This window comes from Prosopis cineraria, unplaced genomic scaffold, assembly GCF_029017545.1.
Source record: "Prosopis cineraria cultivar Desert tree isolate PC_DT_omini unplaced genomic scaffold, ASM2901754v1 PC878, whole genome shotgun sequence".
NCBI classification, from domain to species: Eukaryota; Viridiplantae; Streptophyta; class Magnoliopsida; order Fabales; family Fabaceae; genus Prosopis; species Prosopis cineraria.
Genome location: NW_026556203.1, coordinates 10,102 through 18,435, shown reverse-complemented (window position 1 = coordinate 18,435; position 8,334 = coordinate 10,102). Strand labels below are relative to the sequence as shown.

The following is an 8,334-nucleotide window of genomic DNA, read 5'->3' as shown; positions in this document are numbered from 1 at the left end:
ACTCATGAGAGCTTCCTCAAGTTGTCTGGTAGATGATCCAGGCCATGCACTCACATGTCCATGGCAATAGTAAAGGAATCCATGCAGTCAGCATTTTTATTTCCTTCACAATAGACATGATTAATCTTGACTTGCCACCCTCTATGTAGTGAAGAATAGATTTACCAAATCAGTATCTCATTAGCCTTCGTAGAAGTAGTATCTTGTGGCAAAAGAGACATTTAGCATATTGTTAACATCTAGCTTAACCTTTTTTGAAACTTTGCTCTCATGTCATATGTAAGCCATAACCCACAGTTCTATCCAAGGTGTGTAAAACCAAACAGATCATTAAACTGATTATGGTATTGGGTCATTGATTAGTGATTCAATTAGGGTTAAATCAGGGGTTGAACCGGTGGCAAACTGGTCATGATTAAAATAATACAACTTAAATAAAAAGACATTAATTATAAAAACATTCAACCAAATCCAACAACTCAAAAGTCTAACAATAATAAAATACAATACTTTAAATATCTATCCTTACAATTACAACTCTTTAATCTCAAAAGTATAGAGAAAAGATGGAGACAAAGCTAGAGAAGAGATAGAGATTAAGCTGATAAAAGACGGAGATAAAGCTGAAGAAGAGACAGAGAGTCAAAGACTAGGCTGGAGAAGAGATGGAGATAGCAGAGGCGAAGATAGAGTTGGAGAAGAGACAGAGACAGTAGAGATGGAAATGGAACTAAAGCTTGGAAAAGGGATGGAGGTTGAGCCAGAAAAGAAACATCGATTAAGTTAGGGCAAGAGAGGAGAGACACAAACAAAAGGCCCAATTGAATGCTGTTTGAAAATCTGGATTAGACTTAGCGTGCTCTGCCTCTAACTTTTCATTTTTTGACTTCAATTTCACTTTTTTTTGTTATCTTATTTCTAAACTTAGCACTTTAAAAATCAAAAAAGAAAAAAATCTCTCAAAACAATGTCGTTTTAGAAGTTTTGTCTGAAAAAATAATAACCCGTTAATCCAGTCAATCCACTGGATTATCCGGGTAACACTAGGTTGATGAGTTATATCAATTCATTCCCTCATTAATTTAAAAGTAAACTTAAACTAGACAAAAAATTGAGTCACCAATTTTTAGTTGATTTGGCCGATTCGGCCTGAATTTCAATGCCATGGTTCTACCAACAAAGCAGTGCACACAACAATGTTGCAACAGCATCCATGGATCAAAGAGCCAATGCTACTGCGTAGTAAATATCACGTACTTGCCTGACCATTGTAAGATGAACCTGTTACGGGCATCCCATAGTTTTCAACGAATAAACCCAAATGTAGAAGCCCAAGTAGATCTCATATTATTACCAATAGCACATCCTTGTAAATTGTGTAGCATCCACTTCTCAATGGCTAGTCATTAGGCCACCCGCACTCTTTAGGTGCTTTCATGCTTCCAGATCAGCTATCATTTAATGTCTTACAAATTAAAATCCACCTCCATGATTAGCCATACGCATGTTTCACAAAAATTGCCCATTAGATTTTCTATTCTAGAAACGCTCAGCTTCCCTATTAAGGATCTAAGTACCTCCATAAATTTCTCTGCACCGCTAATTTTCTGCCGTTGACATCATTATCTTAATTCAAACATAGTTGAAATTAAATTAGATTAAAATGTATTAAACGTAAAAATATGCGATCATTATATTACAAGATAGATGGTACTGGTATTTAATAATAATTTAATTTAATTCATAATTTTTACAACTTATGGCAGATGTTCCGGATCTATCTCAATCATCACGCCAATCTTCCCTGGTCAAGTGCCTCTTTATATTCCTTTTGGGTTATTGTCCATCGATAGTTTACCGCATTATGATATAAAACATATTCCAAAAATTTTACCTGATTTAAAATATAAGATATTAAATAATTTTTATAGTTATTTTTTAACTATATCCTTCCTTCATCTATTATTTTTTTTGAAAAAATTGTGTATTAACATTTTAATTATTGTTTTCAAAACTCTTATATAGAATATTTAATAAGAGTATAGATAGAAAGATGTAGACATTTTTTAAAATTTAAAATTTCAACTAATATTGTATATAAAATATGAATTAGCTAGCTATTATAGTTTGGAGGGGGTGGTTTATTAGTTTCTTGTAGTTCCTTTTCACTTTATTAGTTCATTTTAAAAAAGGTTAATGTATAATTTTGCTCCTAAATTATTTCTAAAGGAGCAATGAAGTTAATGAATGTTTATCATTTTTTAATTATGGGGGTAATATTGATTTGATTTAATTAGTTTAGGAGGATATTGCTACAATTATAGTTTAAAAGCAATATTGTTACTCTGATAATAGTTTAAGGGTAAGATTATACCTTAATTCTTTTAAAAGTACTAATAACTATAGCTATTGAAATTTTAATATAAAATATTATATTTATAAACTATGATGAATAGCAACTTGTGGTGCGTTTTTTATTTGTTAAGTTTGATGCAAGACACAAGGTTGGCAAAATTTACAAGTTTATAATTTCGTCGGGATAAATAATTGAGGCGAGATACTTATCTAACGAAACATGCATGTTAAAAATAAACAATCAACCTTGTCGATTCTAAATTACTTAAAACTTTTTTTTCTACGAGGACTGAACAACTTAAAACTTGAAAGCAGCCGTCTATTGTTTTCGTTATTATTGAAATAAAAAACTTCATTGTTGATATTAGATTAAATAAATGAATTGAAGAAATTAATCAAAGGTCTTGTAAAACAGTCAAGCGAGTTTGTATCAATCTCAATGATACAGCGCCAGGCTGTTTTAGTTTTTATCACTTAAATAGAAATGTGTAATTTATTTTGTTTGTTTTTATTTTAGTATTAGAAATTTTTAAGTTTAGACTTATTTTGTAATTTAAAAAAAAAAATCTCAATGATACAGAACTTGAGGCAGCCTGGTTGGAACATTGTCATTATCATAAATCGTCTCAGAATTCCATAAATCTGATTCAGCAGCTTTGGATCCACGTGCCCCCACCTTGCGTGGTCAGCTTTTTTAAGTTATCCAAATCCAAATGCATCTTTTTCACAGGAGACAACTGCATTCAAATTATCAGGAAAACATTAAATATTAAATGTGAATATTTTTTTAAGCAAAATTTAAATCTCGATCCATCGAAATTAATCTCTTTCATTAAATTCAATTCCATTGATTTGTCAGCTTTTAATTTGAGGTAGCACTTAAAATTAGGTTAACAGATTCAAATTTATATTTTACATTTAAAATCTCAAATTCAAAACTTATATAAATAAAATATTTTACTTGAATGATATAAAAAATTTCTCATTAATAAGAACGAATTATCATACCTATATAACTTGTCCCCTTGTTTGAATAAGAGTTTATTAAAAAATGATTACTCGGAATTAAATTAATTGACTAGGGTAGATTTGGTACTTGGAATTCTACCATAATTGTAATTTTTTTTTTAAATTTGAATCAAATCTAATTTATAAAATTTAAATTCACGGGGTAGAAGATTTTTTTTTTGTTAGGACTGCATCAATTTCAACAAACATCACAAAAGAATTACATAAATTTTTTCAATATTTATAAACATACACGAATAAACAATTATTCTATAGTTTAGTTGAATTAAACAAAAAACGTGGGGACATTTCAAGTAAAAGTTTCAAAACCTTCATACGCGTGAGATCATGCACATATCAAATCAATAACATACTGCGGTTCACAATAACATAAAATAAAATATTGCAATATTCACAGTACATGAGCCTACTAATTTATCGGACTCTAAATGGGTCGTAGGATTCATGTAGTTAAATCAAACGAAGTAAAAAAAAAAATGGTAGTTAAATCAAATTACAAGGAAATTTTACACTTTGGTGTCTTTGCCTCTACGGATATTTTACGCTTTGGTACTTTGAAAATCTTTTTAGGTAAGTTAACTTCCACACAATTTATGTTTAGATATTTTTTTTAAAAAAGCTCGTCAGTGAAGCTTAAAAGTATTGGAAAAGTCAATTTTAAAAAATGTAAGTGGGAGTTGCTTTTACGGTTTTAAAAGCCAGTTCAGCAAATGTATTTCTGCCTTTTACTTTTGCTCCTTATTTTTATTTAAAAATTAAATGATAAATTTGTCTTAAAAATTTTTTACTAAATGCACTCAATATCTTAAACTTTTTGCTAGAACAATATTATTCTTTAATTTAAAAAAATGATGCAATCTCATACTACTGTTAATTCGTTTGTCCGTCGATCGTTGCTTTGAGTGGGATTCACGTGGACCAAGACTTCAATGCCTAAAGAATCTCATCATCTACATCATCCTTCACCACTTTGAAAAGACTCTCCCACTTCACACATTTATGGCTTCCTCTCACCCTTCCATCCTCTAGCGCCCTCATGGTCCACGATCATGGTCGTCGTCTCCAAGCCAACCCAATCTCCCTCGCTTAGATGGGTTTCACTTGTTTTGCTCTCAACCTTCAAGGTCATGGAGGATCTTAAGGCCTTTGTTCCTAACATTGATATCATCGTCCAAGACTGCCTCTCCTTTAGATCCATTAAGCAGACCCCAACTTTTAGGGCTTGCTTCATTCCCTCTACATTAGTGGTGGCACGATATGCCTTCTCATTAATTTCTCTGACCTAAAAGGAATTTTCCTTTATCGTAAAGTTGAGTCTCTCTCTGACCCCCCCTCTTGATTGTTTTCCCTTTTTGCAATTTTGCCGATGCAAGAAACAGAGCTCTATGATTTGTCTAATGATGTCGCATCGCAATAACATGTAATCACGTTGCCAATTTAGCTCCGAATGCATTGCTTTGCTCCATGGAATCGCATTCAATCAAGTTCAGGTGATTTGGTTGAATTCATTCGAATCTACGTTTTTTTATGGATTATGACAAATTTAACAAAGTTAAGGAATTTTGGCAATTTTATTGACCTAGAATTGGCCACATCTAGCAATTTATTCGATTTAGATCCTTCCTCTCGTACAAGTCCGTGAAAGTAGATAGCGAAGGTGAGAGTGGGAAAAGGGTTGCACCCATCTGGTGCCACAGATTATGATTATGCGGGTGGTGCTTGTACTGAAGGCTCGTTCAAGAAGCTTAAATTCAGGTTTTGTAGTTCTGTAAATTCATTCTCAAAATAATTAATTTCATAGTTATGGTAGATACTGTTGCTGTTGTTGCTTTGGCGTTTTTGTTAATGAGGAGGATTCTTTTTTATCTTCATTTTCTTCTTTGCTTTGACTAATGTCGTTGATGATGTTAGCATCTTTGATGAATTTCAAGGTTGAGTTATCAAGTTCAAGACTTAAAACGAAAAAAAAAAAAAAACAGAGGAACGTGAAGCTTGACAGAAGATGGAGTTGAGTTCAAGCATGGAGAAGACAAATTCCACTCATTGATATCCATAAATGCAAGATTGTTTTCACACGAGAGTCCAACTCAGCTTGTCACGCATGTGTCTAATGGTCAAAGTTATTGATTTAACAGTCAACAATGGTATGAGTTAACTGCAGGACAGAATGGTACCCTTCTTAAAAAATTGAAGAAAGATATTGTTTAAATAAAAAATTTAAAATATTAGGTGCTCTTATTAAATAAATTTTAAGATAAATTTATTCCTTAATCCTTTATTTAATTCTAATGTAGTCTCTTTATTTTACCAATATTTTTATTTTTTTGCCTACCGCTTCATCTTTCAGTTAGAATTCAATTATAAAATAATGTGATATTTTCCTTAAAAAACGGGTGTTTTAATTATTCCTATATAATTAAATAAGAATCCAAGTCAGCCAGAGGCCTTCGGGCTCAAATAATTGATGAGCAGCAAAAATAGTTTCTATTGGATACTTTTGAGATATCAAAGAGTGCGAAAGAGTGATTTAGAATACATTATGTTAACCACCGAATCCAAAGTAGCATATTCAAAATATTGACATAAAGTAGATTTCAAATTTCATGTCAACTTGCGGAGGACTTAATGGAGATAATGATGACAATTGGCAAGCGAGGGGTGAGCTTAACAGTCAACGCGACCGGCAAAAATTATGCTAATAAATTGTACATCTTGTCCGGGTTCACAGAGTGCCTTTATTATTATATTATATAGCGATTAGATAATTAATTAGTTGATTTGTTTTTTGTTTGTGGCCTGAAAATTTAACATCGTTGGATGACGAATCACGTCGAAACACTTTCGAAGCATAAGCATGTCAGGTCAAAGAAAAAGACGAACGACGTGACATGGCGAGGGTCCGGCTCCGGCTTCCATAATCCATAATGCTATTTTTATAACATTACTCTCTTTATTTAAAAATTTAAAATTAAAAAATATAAAATATTTTTAATTTTTTAAGAAGTAATTATTATTTTTTTAAAAATACTTTTATCAATAATAATTTTATATTTATTATAAGATATTTAATAGAGATAAATAAAAAAAGATAAAATTAATTAAAAAAATAAGTAACTATTTTATATGAAAATAAAATTTAATTAAAAATATTTTATACTTTTAAATGAAAGAAATAAATGTTTTCATGTAGGAGGTAATTTTATTCTAGACGGGAGGATATTAAAAGTTAATACCTTATGGGAATTTGAAATTAGTTTATTAGCTAATTTCATTTCATTAAATATAAAATAGAAAAAATTAATGTGCAGGTTCTTATTATTTTTCTTGATTTTAAATTGAGTTCCTGTTATTTATTTCGTTTTTATCAATGAAGGCCTTATTATTTGATAGGTTACTAAATATTTTAGTTTTTCAAGGTTAAAATTATTAATAAATCATTAATTTTTCTAAAAGAAAAATGATTTTAAAATTTATATAAATATTGATTTAACACTTATGGCCAAGAAAGAAAAAAATAAAACACGATCTAATGCAATGATTTTTATTTTTATTAAATTTTTTATAAAAATTTTATATGTATAAAAAATTATTTAGAAGACATGATTTAATTATATAATTTTTTTAGTTGTACAAATCATGTAATCAATTTTAACGTTTACAATCTTTTAATGAGAATATAAAAGTTTCAATTTTTTTTTAAGTAAAAATTGAAGAATTTTAACCGGATTAACATATTTAGAGCCCATTTATTTTGCCCTATTTTTTTTTAAAAAATCCATTTCATGAGTTTTAGTTATGTTTATTTAAACCTTTAAAAATAATTAAAATTTGAAAAATATAAATAAAATTAATTATGTTTTTTTTAAATTTTTGAAAATAATTCATTTGTGTAAGAAACTATTTTGTGTAGCTTTTAAAAATAATTTAATACAAAAAGAATATCCTGAAAAGGTGGGACATGCAAACATATCATGAAATTTAAAATAATTAAGTAATAAATTATATCTATAAAATAAAAATAAAAAAGATATAATAAAATTTAAAAATAACTAATTAATAATTATTTTTTATTATTGTAATCAAACATAAAATAATGTCTGCTTTTTATAAAAAAAATTTACTATCTAATTTTTTTAATCTTAAATAAATGGGCCTTCAATTGATTAAATTATAAGAACTTGATCTAAACAGATTAAATTACACAGACTTAATTTAAAGTTGAAAAAAATTAGAAGGGATTGCAAGTTAAATTTTTCTATGAAATATACAGAGTTGATGGCTTAATGGAAAATCCCATAATGGAACCTGCATCGTGGGTTGATTGTTATTATTATTTTCTTTTTAACATGGCTATCCAATAGTTAGATTTAATTATTGTCAGGGTTACTCTGTCAAATGTATTTCTTGTATTCACACTAACTGAAACTCAATGATTTCATATTTAGAACTTGCTTGGAAAATGTTAAAAAGTACATTTAAATTATATCTAGAGCATACTTTTACCAAACTCAATAAATAATTGGATTTCTCAAATAAACTTTTATCATATGTCAAATAAACTCTCGTCATGTGTACTATAATGGAGGCCCCGTTGGCAGGTTGAAATGATTCGAGGTGGTGTGGGCCTCTTTTTCTTGAATCAAACTCGCTTTATGGGCTCCACCCCCCAACCCCCACTTCTTTGTCAAATATCTAAGATGAATGTATTGTATAGTATCCAAGCCCTTTTTGTTTTGGGTCAAAGAATCCAAACAACGTTAGTTTTCAAGTGGACAGATGGGGTTTTTGCTTCATGGGCTCGCCCCCCCCCCAAAAAAAAACCACATAGATAAATAGGGAATTAGGAATTTAAATTAGGAAATTGGATAACACATTGGCAATAAATAATCAAATCGATGATTAAGCAAGCAATGGAATTCCTTCATTTAGTCAGGATGAGCTGATTGTGAG

General features: G+C 29.7%; 1 long non-coding RNA gene across 1 annotated transcript; it reads left to right on the top strand.

The window, feature by feature from the left end:
• The first annotated feature begins 4,318 nt into the window (after nucleotides 1-4,318).
• LOC129298665 (uncharacterized) lies at nucleotides 4,319-5,662 on the top strand. The gene is made up of 2 exons (XR_008590407.1): nucleotides 4,319-5,139; nucleotides 5,316-5,662. It is a non-coding gene; the product is annotated as an uncharacterized LOC129298665 (long non-coding RNA).
• Nucleotides 5,663-8,334: the final 2,672 nt, after the last annotated feature.